The 13485-nt window shown below is 37.4% G+C and overlaps 1 pseudogene; it reads left to right on the top strand.

The window, feature by feature from the left end:
- The first annotated feature begins 4530 nt into the window (after positions 1–4530).
- LOC115944370 (large ribosomal subunit protein eL38 pseudogene) lies at positions 4531–10721 on the top strand (annotated as a pseudogene).
- Positions 10722–13485: the final 2764 nt, after the last annotated feature.

Here is a 13485-nt window from a genome sequence, read left to right as displayed (position 1 = left end):
AGCACTGGGTGTTATGCACAAACAATGAATCATGGAACACTACATCTAAAACTAATGATGTAATGTATGGGGATTAACATAAGAATAAAAAAAAAAGAAGTCCCACATTCTGCCATCTGCAAGCTGGAGACCCAGAAGGCCAGTGGTATAATTCCAGTTTGAATTTGAAGCCCTAAGAACCAGGGGGCATGTGATGAGATGAGCACTGGGTGTTCTATGCAACTGATGAATTACTGAACTCTACACCTGAAACTAATTATGTACTATATGTTAGCTAATTGAATTTAAATAATGAAAAAGAAACTAAGTCTTTTATAATAGTAAAAATAAAAAGAGAAAAAGGTGACACAAAAGGTAAATACATGACAGAGTTTTTGCAAAGTTAAATTGACTTAATATAAGAGGAAGTTTATGGTGCACAATAGTTCTTAAGAAAAACAACTTATTTTTGAGTTGCTTTATTCTTCTTGGGGATCCAAACCTATAGTGTTTAGAATTTTAAACACTTTCTTAGATTACTTATGGACATTTCTCAAGTGGATGTCTGGTTCGTTTTACTCTATTCTCTTTCTTTTCTTTCTTTTTTTTTTTTTACTCTTGTGACTGTTATTTATTTATTTATTTATTTATTTATTTTTTAATTCTACCATTTATTTTTTTTAGATTTTCAAAATGTGATTTCATTTTTTAATTTTATTTTTTATTATGTTCATTTAGCCAACAGATAGTACATCAGTAGTTTTTGATGTAGTGTTCAACTGATTCATTAGTTGCGTATAACACCCAGTGCTCATCACAACACGTGCCCTCCTTAAAACCCATCACCCGGTTACCCCATCCCCCTACCCACCCTCCCTTCTGTAACCCTTGGTTTGTTTCCTGGAGTCCAGAGTCTCTCATGGTTTGTCTCCCTCTCTGATTTCTTCTCATTCAGTTTTCTCTTCCTTCCCCTGTGGTCCTCCATGCTATTCCTTATGTTCCACATATGAGTGAAACCATATGATAATTGTCTTTCATTCCACTGTTGTGTATCCTTTTTTTAAGGAGGCTCTTCCTATGCTGTGTGGCCCTGATTTCCCGCTGCCATTGTAGTCGATTATCCCAGTTTATGTCCCCTTAAGTACTTTCTTCTAAAGAGGCAACATCTCACTCACCAACGCGTGACCTCAAAATCCTTGAAAAATCAACCAGTCTTTTTTCAACCAAGGCTAACTCCTCTGGTTATTTTATTCACACATTGCTGAGGCCAAAATGACTATGAAGGGGAAACAAGCAGAGGGGTACCAGAGCACTGGGGCTTTGGCCCTTGGGATTCTTGAGATTCAGAGGCTGAGTTTCCTTACTAACTCTGCTTTCTTGTAGATTCAGTGGATTGGGAATTCAAAAAGGGCAGAAAAGGGATAATTGCTCTGCTCCAGGAATTCCAGGGTCTCAGCTGGAAGCCTTGTAGGGTGGAGGCTAGAATCAATCATCTGAAGGTTTATTTACTTCATGTTCAGTGGTTGGTACTGGTTGTTGGCTTGTGGCCTCAGTAACTCTCCTTGTGGACCTCCACACTGATTTGATTGGGCTTCCTTGCAGCCTGGCAACTGATTCCATGCAAAAACATCTTGAGAAAGATAGCCTTTTATAATTTAGCCTCAGAAGTCACAGAATATCACTTCTGCACTGTGTTCATCAAATTCGTTACAAAGTATTACCCAGTTTCAAGGGAAGGGAAAATAGATTCCACAAGGTTCTGAAAGAGCATGTGGGACAGAAATACTGCTGTAGCCATTTTTGGAAATTATGACCTTTCATAGTTTATAAGCTCTAAAGTTCCTGGGATGGTGGAGATCATCACATACTTGCAACTTTGGGAATGACTGCTAATTGAAGTGGTTCTGGGACTTCTTAGGTTGATGATTTGAGTTTATGAACTATGCTGAGGGCTGAGTATGGCCCTGTTCTTTAGAGTTTCTCCGGTTGTTTTTTTCTGGCAAGTGAAGACCTACAGCAGAACATCTTTTCACATGTTTCTTGCATTGCTCCAGGCTGCAAATCTTCCACAGTAAATTCTGCCCTTTAAAGTTAAAAGGTTCAGTTAAGCAAATCTTCTGACTTTTTTTGGTGAAAGCATATTTAATCCCCATACCCCAAATCCCAACATTTGGATATCAAGGTCCTACCAAGTTGATGACATGGACCAGCATGCTTCCTTGGGACTTCCTACAGGGAAGGAGTCCAGACTGGGAATCTGAATTAGGGACCAAGTCAGAAAAGCAGTCATTCTTCTTGCAGGACATCTGCTTGTAAGGAGCGTTCATCTCTGTTCATTTACATGCTCAGTTCTCTACCCAGAAACATCCCACATAAATATTTTAACATGGTGATGGTGATGACACATTCTTTCTTTCTGCCACAAGAGTAAAGGATTCTGTTACAGTGGCCATTTGATGTATTTTACTGTCTTTGGTACTCAAGCTACTAAAGATTGGGAACTAAAATTAATTTATAATGGATTTGAATTAGATACTTCACTCTTTATTTCTTGTTCTTAAATCAACTTCCTCTGGTTTCACTCTACCTGCAGAGAATTCAGGGAATTTTAATGTAGTCATGATTGTGGTGATGGTGGTGGTGGTGGCAGATCATGGGGGGTGATTGGGTGGGGAGGATGCTGTCCCTTTCTTGAGGTTGTACATCTTGTCTAGAATATCAGGCTGTAGCTTCCTGTCTTCAACCCATTGTTATTGCTATTGATATTCTTACTGTTTAAGCTGAAGAATCAACAGTTTCCCAAAGAAAGTTCTTCCCAAGACAAGAGCAGGAGTACAAGAGGGTGAGTGAAAACCCAAGAGACCTCTTAAGGCTTTAGCTCAGAGCTCTGCACTGTCAGTTCTGCTACATTCTATTTTTCAAGCAACTTTCATTGCTAAGCCCAGGGTCAATGGCAGGGAAGTACACTTCTTCCACAGTGCAGCCATGCCTTGGGTGTAGATGTAGAAAAGGGTGAATAATGGAGGCCAACAGTTCAGTCAATCACAGTTCCCCTTCCTTCATTTTTTTTCTCCCTATAATTTATTTGTTGAAGAAACTAAATACTTTGTCCTATGGAATTTCCCACATTCTGGATTTTTCTGATTGCATATCCATAGTATCAAATGACATGTTTCTTAGTTTTCTGCATTTCCTGTAAATTGGTAATTAGATCTAGCGGCTTCATCTGACATGACTTTTTACAAGGATCCTTTATAGGTAGTGATATGTACTTTTATCAGGAGGAGCATAACATCTCATTGTCTGTCTTTTTGTGTTGTTAAGTTGCCATCATTGATCTTGATCCATTATTTAGTTGGGGGTTTACAAAAGGATAATAGCATTTTTCCTTCATTTATTCCTGGGAACCCTTCTATAAAGAAAAAACTTTTCCTCATCAACCCTAATCTAAGGAATAGATCCTACAGGAAATCAGGCTAATGGCTTGATTCTTTCACTTATTTACCAGTTTCCAGAGTAATGTGGTTCCTCAGCAAGCTCCAAAGAGGACATTGAGTATTGTTTTTAGTAACTTATGAACTCATGGATTTTAATATATTGGAAGTTTTTTTACTTCCTTGGTATGATATTCATGTCAGTGCTTGAATTGCCCCATTTTAGTCAGTGGAAGCCTTTTTGAGCTAATTCTTGACCTTCTGATTTAACTCCTATAGTCTTTGACAGTGTTCCTGCTTTTGGGTGTGGTAAGACATTCCAGGGTTATCTTGTACATTTTCTGCCTATGTTTTGTTGTTGTTGTTGTTGTTGTTGTTATTGTTGTTCTGAAGGTTTAGGGTAACTCTGCTGTATTTGGGTGCTAAATTGAAAAAGAAAGATATCAGACTTTTTGGAGTAGTGCTTAAGTTAGTATATTTAGAGGTGGATAGGGGGATTTAATGAGGAAATGGGCATTTCTAATGGATAAGACTGTTTGCTGACTGAGCCACAGAAAGTGGGAGATCCATATGGGGAGCAGTCTTAAGGTTTTAGAACTCTGACGTTCCCACTTACATCTTTGTAGGTCTGATTATCCACAGATCCATGACCCAGTGTTCTCTAGGAGCTTTTGGTAAACTCAAGAAATTTGTGTAACAGCAGTTAATGAGCATAATGGGTTCGTCTCAAGGCAATGCCATCTCTGGACAATAAAACATAGCCTTTAGGCTCTAGGGCACAGCTTCATTTTGAATCTGTTTGCCTGCTTATTCAGATAACCATTTACAAATCAGCCCCTCAGTCTTGAGTTTTGAACAGCTGGTAGTAATTTTATTGCACTAAATGACTACTAATTATCCTATACACCACACTTAATTCATGCCTTGTTCGCTGAGTTGTGAGTTCACCTACTCATTATAATTACTCCTTACCCTCATCCATTTTTACTGCACCCTTCTCTTTTATCCTGCCTTGTATTTCCACACCACAATACAGGGAGTTAAATCCAATTGAACAGAGGTTTCATAGCACTGGCAAGTCTCAGTGGATCAGGAGAGGAACTCCGGTCTCTGCAACATGCCACCTGATGATGAGAAGATGAAAGCTCCAAGGAGAAATCGTCATCTCAGCATCATGGTGAACTAGAAAGCATCACAACCAGGAGTGTGACATCCTGAAATTTAGTACCAGATATTCCATTGTTAGACTGTGTGCCTTTGATTGTGTCACTTGATTTAATATTTCACTCTCTGTTTTTTCACCTCTAGATTGGGGATGATAGCACTTTCCTGTCCATCTCACAGGCTAAAGTGGGATAATGTATGTAATTTGGATTAATAAATTATAAAGTCCTAGTAAGTATTAATGTTGACAATTCAAGTATTATGAAATGTTACCAAATCCTCTTAGTAAATGGCAAGGGTGAGAAACTCTTCCAGGCATGTGAATATGTCATTTCTAAAGACTTTTTCTGTAAAGACGTTATGTTTAAAGACATTATCCTACTGAGTCCTCATAAAAAATGATAAGCTGGATTGTACAGGTGGAAGTATCCCTATTATGAGTTGAATTGTGTCCTCCAAAAAGATGTGTTGAAGTCCTAGCCCCCAGTACCTCAGAATGTGAACCTATTTAGATAGAGAGTGATGCAGATGTAGTTAAGATGAGATCATACATGAATAGGTGGACCCTTAACCCAGTAGGACTGGTATACTAATAAGAAAAGGAGAAAGAAACCCACAGAGAGAATACCATGTGACAACAGAGGCGGAGATTAGAGTGATGGAGCTGTAAGCCAAGGAATGCCAAAGATTGACAGCCACCACCAGAAGGGAAAACACAGGAGGGATTCTCACCTATGAATTTCAGAGGGTTGATTCCCTTATACTGGATTTCTAGACTCCACAAATGTGACAGAATAAATTTCTGTTGTTTTAGACCACCTAGTTTGTGGTACTTTGTAATGAAAACCTTAGGAAACTAATACAATCCCCATATTTCTGACCAGTATTCTGAGTTTCAGAAAGTTTAATCAGCAATTTTTTGTCAAGAGCCTATTGTGTGCCAGGTACTCTTCTAGGCCCTATGCATACAGCTCTAAATAAAGCAAAGTTTAAATCATGCTCTAGAGTATACAGCTTGTGAAAGACAAATAATATGATAACACCCACGTCTCTGGGCTTCCAGATCAGCATTTCTGTTTTCATCATATCCTCTAAAGTAAGGAGGCAATGCTTATACTGCTTGTGAATGTGCCTGGATTATTTTGCTATTCTCTAGGGAGCTCAAGGACCTATCTCCTTACTAGTGAACCTATATTTCCCTATAGACACATTACATGTATTATTACAATCCTCAATTGACCCATGAAAGGTCAATTTCATGGGGCGCCTGGGTGGCTCAGTTGGTTAAGCAACTGCCTTCAGCTCAGGTCATGATCCTGGAGTCCCAGGATCAAGTTCCGCAGTGCCAGGATCAAGTCCCACATCGGGCTCCCTGCTCAACAGAGAGTCTCCTTCTCCCTCTGACCCTCCCTCCTCTCATGCTCTCTCTCTCTCTCTCATTCTCTCTCTCTCTCTCAAATAAATAAATAAAAATCTTTAAAAAAAAAATCCTCTCTAGCCCTGATGATGGGCACTCTTTTTTTTTTTTCCTTTACCCTGAATTTGGGGTCAAATAATCTGATTCAAGAACAGCTGCTTGTGATGGGGTATTTCTGAATGAAAAGAGAGAAAGGGGAATTCCAAATTGCCACACTTTTAGTAATGGAAGTGCGTATTTAAAGCCCTATGAAGGGCTGAGAGTCACTGGTCAAGGGACTTATGCAGAAAAATCCTTCTGGAGCACCTGAACTTATTCTTCCAGGTATGAGGAAGAATAGCAGATGGTAGAGCATGGCCTGACTATAGCCCTGCCGTGGAGAGAACAAAAGTTGACTTCTCAGCTCTCTGGTGATGGGGCTAACAGACTTGTTATTTCATCACTTAATGGTAAGAAAAGGTAAAATAAGTGTGTACAGGAACCTTACTCCATAAATAAAAGCAACCATGGCAATAGCCTTGAAAGACTTATTTCAAAACCTCCTTTCTCTCCCACCTTGACATTTTAATGAGGTAGGCAGCTTGAGCTTCATTGTAATGGAAACCAGAAGACAATCTCCAAAAGTGAAAGGCTACAACACAGGCCCAGCAGCCTTTGTGTCTAAATGTATCAACTCTGTCCTCAGCAAATGGCAATGTTGCCTGACAGGCAATTACTGCTGTTCCTAATTGCTTCCATCAAACCTGGCTGTTTGAAATACCTAGAGCCCCATACCAACCTGTGGCTCAGCCAACAGTTTTCTTGGCTTTGGTTAATGCTTTATTTTTGGCATGCTGGTTTTTGTCTGGCAATTGAGTCCATTCTGACCCATTAAACTCTCCAAAGACCCTCTCTGATCAAAGCCAGAAGACCATCTAATTAGGTTGTTTTAAGTGGAAGACTGGCAAGGCAAAGAGTTTCCTGTTCAGTTTATCAGTACAAGGGGAGAAGATGAAAGCTCTCCTTAGGACTCTGCCCACAGATATACAGCTCTTGGTAGAGCTGCCTGCTAGTGGCATTTTCTTGAGTGCCTGTAAAAATGGGTTTTTGTGTGGGGAACTCTGAGCACCATGAGAAAGGGTGAATGGGTTTACATTTTAAAGTACATAAGTTTTGTTAGTTTGCTATAGGAAGCATGATTTTTTCTTAACCTAAAAGGTTTCCAGTGTGATTATATTAGAACTCTTCATATTTTTCTCTACAAGTATCCCCAACTCAGGAAAGGTCACAATCACACAGATAATTATGAGTCATCTTTGGGGTTTCCATGTCCCTCATCTCCTATTACTTTGAGTCCATTTTCTATCTCCACTATTACCAATGTTTCTCAGTTCCCACTATCTTTCACCTGGACTAGGAAATAGCTTTCTAATGATTCCTACTGGTTCCTATCTTCACTGTCTCCAATTCATTTTCCACAAGGCAGCAGGGGTGCACTTTTAAAAATGTACATCCAACAAAAGGCTACCTACTGTATGATTCCTTGTATATAACATTATAAAAAAGGCAAAGCTAGAAAGAAAGAAAAAGAAACAGTGTTTTCCAGTGTTTAGGGAGGGAATTAACTGCGAAGGGGAAAATGGAAACTTTGGGGGGTGATAGAAATGTTCTATATCTTGATTGTGACGTTGGTTATATGAGTGTAGGCATTGCCAAAACTCATCAATCTAAATACTTAAAAAGGTCAATTTCATTGTGTGTAAGCCACAATAAACTTGACTTAAAAAATGTCAAAAATATAAAAAGCTCCAATCTTAGGATTTGTCTTTATTTGGCTGATGCAGAGCTCTGCTATCTGTGAATAGCCCTGTCCCTAGGAAACTTGTCAAAAACAATCAATGGCAAATATTTAATATCAGAGTTGCCTGTGGTAGCAATATCAGTTGAGGCTAACAAGAAACTTTTAGCCAAAAAACTTTAAAGGAAAAATTTGGGAATGAGATGCCCATAGGGGAATTTGAAAACCTATGATATATTCCTGGGATTCTAGAAGGCCTTACATATGTGCAGGGCAGTGCACCTGCACAGAAAAGACATGAGAAGACCCTAATCACACCTCTGAGGAGACCCTAATCACACCTCTGGCTTATCTTGAGGATAAGTACAATCAGAATGTGAAAATTAAGGCAGAGTTATCAACTAACTGTTGGAGTGTTGAAACTATGTCCCCAACAAACACAGACAGCCTCTTGGTAAAGGCTGAGAGATACATTGATTCAAGGCACTTAAGTAAATATCTGTCCAGTCATTAGTTGGACACTAAGTTAACCAAGCAGAGACTTTAGCAGCTATACAAAATAAAGAATAAAGTTACTAAACAAACATCAAATGACAACCTCTGGGAAGGGGAAGGATCTGATTTTTAGGTAGAAAATGTTCATTTTTCAACAGAAGAAATAAGAAATGCCAAGAAATGAGAAAGTATGGCCCAAATACAAGAAAAAAAAAAGTCAGTACAAACTGTCCCTGAGGAATCTCAGACACTGGGCTAACTGGTTAAATATTTTAAATCAGCTACTATAAATAAGTTCAAAGAAATAAAGGAAGCTATGTAAAAAGTAAGGGGTGAAAATTATATATGTGTATATATATATATATATATATATATATATATATATATATTTTAAGATTTTATCTATTTATTTGACAGAGAGACACAGCCAGAAAGGGAACACAAGCAGGGGGCATGGGAGAGGGAGAAGCAGGCTTCCCATGGAGCAGGGAGCCCCATGTGGGGCTTGATCCCAGGACCCTGGGATCATGATCTGAGCTGAAGGCAGATGCTTAACGACTGAGCCACCCAGGTGCCCCGAAAATGATATTTTCTAAATGGAGAATATCAATATAACAATAGAAATTATTTTTAAAAATAAAAATTCTGGAGTTGAAAGTAACAATAGCCTAAATGAAAAATCCACTAGAGGAGTTCAAGAGCACATTTGAGATAGGAGAAGAAAGAATCAGCAAAACTGAAGATAGATCGATTGTGAGATTAACTAGTTAGAGGAACAGAAAGGAAAAACAATGAAGAAAAACGAACAGAGCTTCAGAAAACTGTGGGAAATATCAAGCCTATAAACATACACATAATGGGAATCCTAGAAGGAGAGGAAAAAGAGAAAGGGGAAAAAAGAAATTTGAAGAAACATTTGCCAAAAATTCCTCAAATTTGGAGAAAAACATTAATCTACACATTCAAGATGCTCAATTAATCCAAGTAGAAAAAACTCTAAGAGATATATATCTGAAAACATAATAATCAAACTATTGAAAGAAAGAGAAAATCTTGAAAGAAGCAAGAGAAAAACAATTCACCATGTACAAGGGATCTTCAGTAATAATTAAAACTGATTTCTGTTTAGACTCTCCTATGGAAGCCAGAAAGCAGTGGGATGACATATTCAATGTGTCAAAAGAAAAGACTGTCAACTAGGAATTCTATAACCAGAAAATTATTCTTCAATAAAGAGAATTTTCAGATAATTAAAAACTGAGAATTTGTTACTAGCAGTTATGACCTACAAGAAATGCTTAAAAAAAAGTCCTTCAGGCTGAAATAAAAGGACAGTAGACAATAACTTGAATTCACATGAAGATACAAAGATCACCAGTAATGGTAACTGTGTAGTTACCATTTATATAGGTAAATATAAAAGAAAATATAAATATATTTCTGTTTATAATTTTTTCTCCTATCTGATTTTAAAAACACTGCATAAAGCAGTAATTATAAAACTTTTGATGGGCTTATAATGTATAAACATGTAATTTGCCTGACAATAAAAACATGAAGACGGGGCGCCTGGGTGGCTCAGTCGTTGGGCGTCTGCCTTTGGCTCAGGTCATGATTCCAGGTCCTGGGATCGAGCCCCGCATCGGGCTCCCTGCTCGGCGGGAAGCCTGCTTCTCCCTCTCCCACTCCCCCTGCTTGTGTTCCCTCTCTCGCTGTCTCTCTCTCTGTCAAATAAATAAAATCTTTAAAAAAAAAAAACAAAGAAAGGGAAAGAAATGAAGCTTATTGGAGCAAAATTTTTTGTATAGTATTGAAAATAAGTTGGTATTAATCTGATCTAGTTTGTTTTAGGTTAAGATGCCAAGGCAACAACTAAGACTAACTTAAAAAATATATATGTATATATATAACATATTGTATCATAATAATAAATATACATTAGTATGTTTATATATATAACAAAAACTTAAAATGATATATGAGCAAACATGTATTTAACACAAAAGAAGGCAATAATGGAGGACTAGAGGAACAAAAAGGACATAAAACATATAGAAAACAAATAGCAAAATGGCAGATGTAAATCCCACCTCATCATAATTATATTAAGTGTAAATGGACTAAATACTCTAAGAGGCAGAGATTGGCAAAATTTGTTTTTGCCTTGCTTTTTTTAAAATTTAAATTCAATTAGCTGAGGAAATCAAAGACTTTTTGCTCACGACCAAGCGAAAGGACACCAAATCTGTCAAGATCAAGAAAAATAAGGATAATGTGAAGTTTAAAGTTCGGTACAGCAGATACCTTTACACCTTGGTCATCACGGACAAGGAGAAGGCAGAGAAACTGAAGCAGTCCCTGCCCCCAGGTTTGGCAGTGAAGGAGCTGAAGTGAACCTGGCCCACTGATTTGAACTGTATTAAAGTTTTAAAAATTTAAAATAAATAAATAAATTAATTAAATTAGCCAACATATAGTACATCATTAATTTTGGTTTAGTATTCAATGATTCATTAGTTGTGTATAACACCCAGTGCTCATCACATCACATGCCCTCCTTAATACCCATCACCCAGTTACCCCACCCCCCCACCCACTTCCCTTTCCGCAGACTTTAGTTTGTTTCCCAGAGTCAAGAGTCTCTCATGGTTTGGCTTCCTCTCTGATTTGTTCCCATTCAGTTTTTCCTTCTTTCCTCTATGAAATTCTGTGCTATTTCTTATATTCCACATATGAGTGAAAACGTATGATAATTGTCTTTCTCTGCTTGACTTATTTCACTTAGCATAATACCCTCCAGTTCCATCGATTCCAATGTAAATGGTAGGTATTCATACTTTCTGATGGCTGAGTAATATTCCAATGTATATATGAACCACTATTTATCCATTCATCTGTTGAAGAACATCTTGGCTCCTTTCACAGTTTGGCTATTATGGACATTGCTGCTATGGACATTGGGGTGCATGTGCCCCTTCTTTTCACTACATCTGTGTCTTTGGGGTAAATACCCAGTAGTGCAATTTCTGGGTCATAAGGTAGCTCTATTTTTAACTTCTTGAGGACCCTCCATACTGTTTTCCAGAGTGGCTGTACCAGCTTGCATTCCCACCAACAGTGTAAGAGGGTTCCCCTTTCTCCACATTCTTGCCAACATTTGTTGTTTCTTGCCTTGTCAATTTTAGCCCTTCTAACTGGTGTAAGGTGGTATCTCATTGTGGTTTTGATTTGTATTTCCCTGATGACTAGTGATGTGGAGCATTTTTTCATGTGTCTGTTGTCCATTTGGATGTCTTCTTTGGAGAAATGTCTGTTCATGTCTTCTGGCCATTTCTTGATTGGATTATTTGTTTTTTGGGTGTTAAGTTTGATAAGTTCTTTATAGATCTTGGATACCAGCCCTTTATCTGTACCATCATTTGCAAATATCTTCTCCCATTTTGTAGATTGCAGTTTTATTGACTGTTTACTTTGCTGTTCAGAAGCTTTTCATGTTGATGAAGTGCCAAAAGTTCATTTTTGCTTTTATTTCCCTTGCCTTTGGAGACGTGTCTTGCAAGAAGTTGCTGTGGCCAATGTCGAAGGTTACTGCCTCTGTTCTCCTCTAGGATTTTTTTTTTTTTTTAATACCCATCACCAGGCTAACCCATCCCCCTCCCCCCCTTCCCACTAGAACTTCCAGTTTGTTTCTCAGAGTCCATAGTGTCTCATGGTTCGTCTCCCCCTCCAATTTCTCCCCCTTCATTTTTGATGGATTCCTGTCTCACATTTAGGACTTCAATCCACAAAATGGATTTTTTTTTAAAAGCCCAACTGTATGCTAAGAGACACATTTAAACTTAAAATACATAAATAGTTTTAAAATGAAAAGGGACATCATGCAAATAATAACCAAAGAGAATTGGGGGGAGAGGACTATATTAAAACCAGGCAAAACATACTTCAACACAAAAGGTGTCACTAGAGACAAAGGGGATTTTTTTAATGGTAAAAATGTCAATCCATAAGGAAGAAAAAATAAAAGTTTTAAACATATGTACCTAGAAATAGAGCTGAAAATACATGAAGCAAAAAACTGACATAACTGAAAAGAGAATTAGACATTTCAACAATAAGAATTGGAGAATTCAATATCTACATTCAATAATAGATAGAACAACTATATAGAAAATCAAATGGAAACAGAAATCTTTAAGAACACTATTAACTAAGTAGACCTAAAAGATCTGTATAGAACACTACCCAACAACAATAGAATAGATATTCTTCTTAAGTACACATGGGACATCCATCAGGATAGACCATATTTTAGGCCATAAAACAAGTAAAAAATTTTAAAAAGGATTGGAAACATACAAATTATGTTCTCTGACCATAATAGAAGGAAATTAGAAGTCAATAACAAAAGGAAATTTGGGGAATTCACAAATATGTGGAAATTATGCAGTATGCTTCTAAATAACCAATGGGTTAGAGAATAAATTACAAGAGAAATTAGAAAATACTTTGAGATGAATGAAATAAAAACAGAGAATACCAAAACTATGGAATATAGTAAAAAGCAGGGCTTAGAGGGAAATTTTACCTTTAACTTATTATATTAAAGAAGATCTTAAATCAAGAACCTAAACTACCACTTTAAGGAATTAGAAAAAAGAAGAGCAAACTAAAACCAAAGCTATAAGAAGGAAGAATATAATTCAGATGAGAGTGGAACTTAATGAAAAAAATAATTAGAAAAACAATAAAGATAATTTATAAAGCCAAAAGTTGATTCTTTGAAAAGATCAATAAATTTTTTTCCTTGAAATTCATTTGTTTTATTGTTTTCGGGTAGTTCACAATAAAAATATCACCAAAACCCAGTGGGTGCATTTCTTTTACCGGGCAGTTACTGAACCACATAGCAGTTCTCTATGGCTGGAATGGGATTGTTGATGTGAGCCTGGAAAATGTCAAGGTACAGTCCTGTTGGGTTTGAGTTGACCTCACCATTAACGTGTGGTCCTCAGAGCTGGAGGCTGAGGAATCTACCCACCTTAAAAAAAAAAAGTCCCCCCATTTGATCAGTTTCTTTTTTTATTATTATTATTATGTTATGTTAGTCACCATACAGTACATCGTTAGTTTTTGATGTAGTGTTCCATGATTCATTGTTTGCGTATAACACCCAGTGCTCAATGCAATATGTGCCCTCCTTAATACCCATCATCAGGCTA

The sequence above is a fragment of the Leptonychotes weddellii genome, chromosome 7, assembly GCF_054177405.1.
Source record: "Leptonychotes weddellii isolate Sample4059 chromosome 7, ASM5417740v2, whole genome shotgun sequence".
In the NCBI taxonomy this organism is placed as follows: Eukaryota; Metazoa; Chordata; class Mammalia; order Carnivora; family Phocidae; genus Leptonychotes; species Leptonychotes weddellii.
The sequence above is the reverse complement of the archived record's forward strand: the minus strand, read 5'-3'. Positions and strand labels throughout refer to the sequence as shown.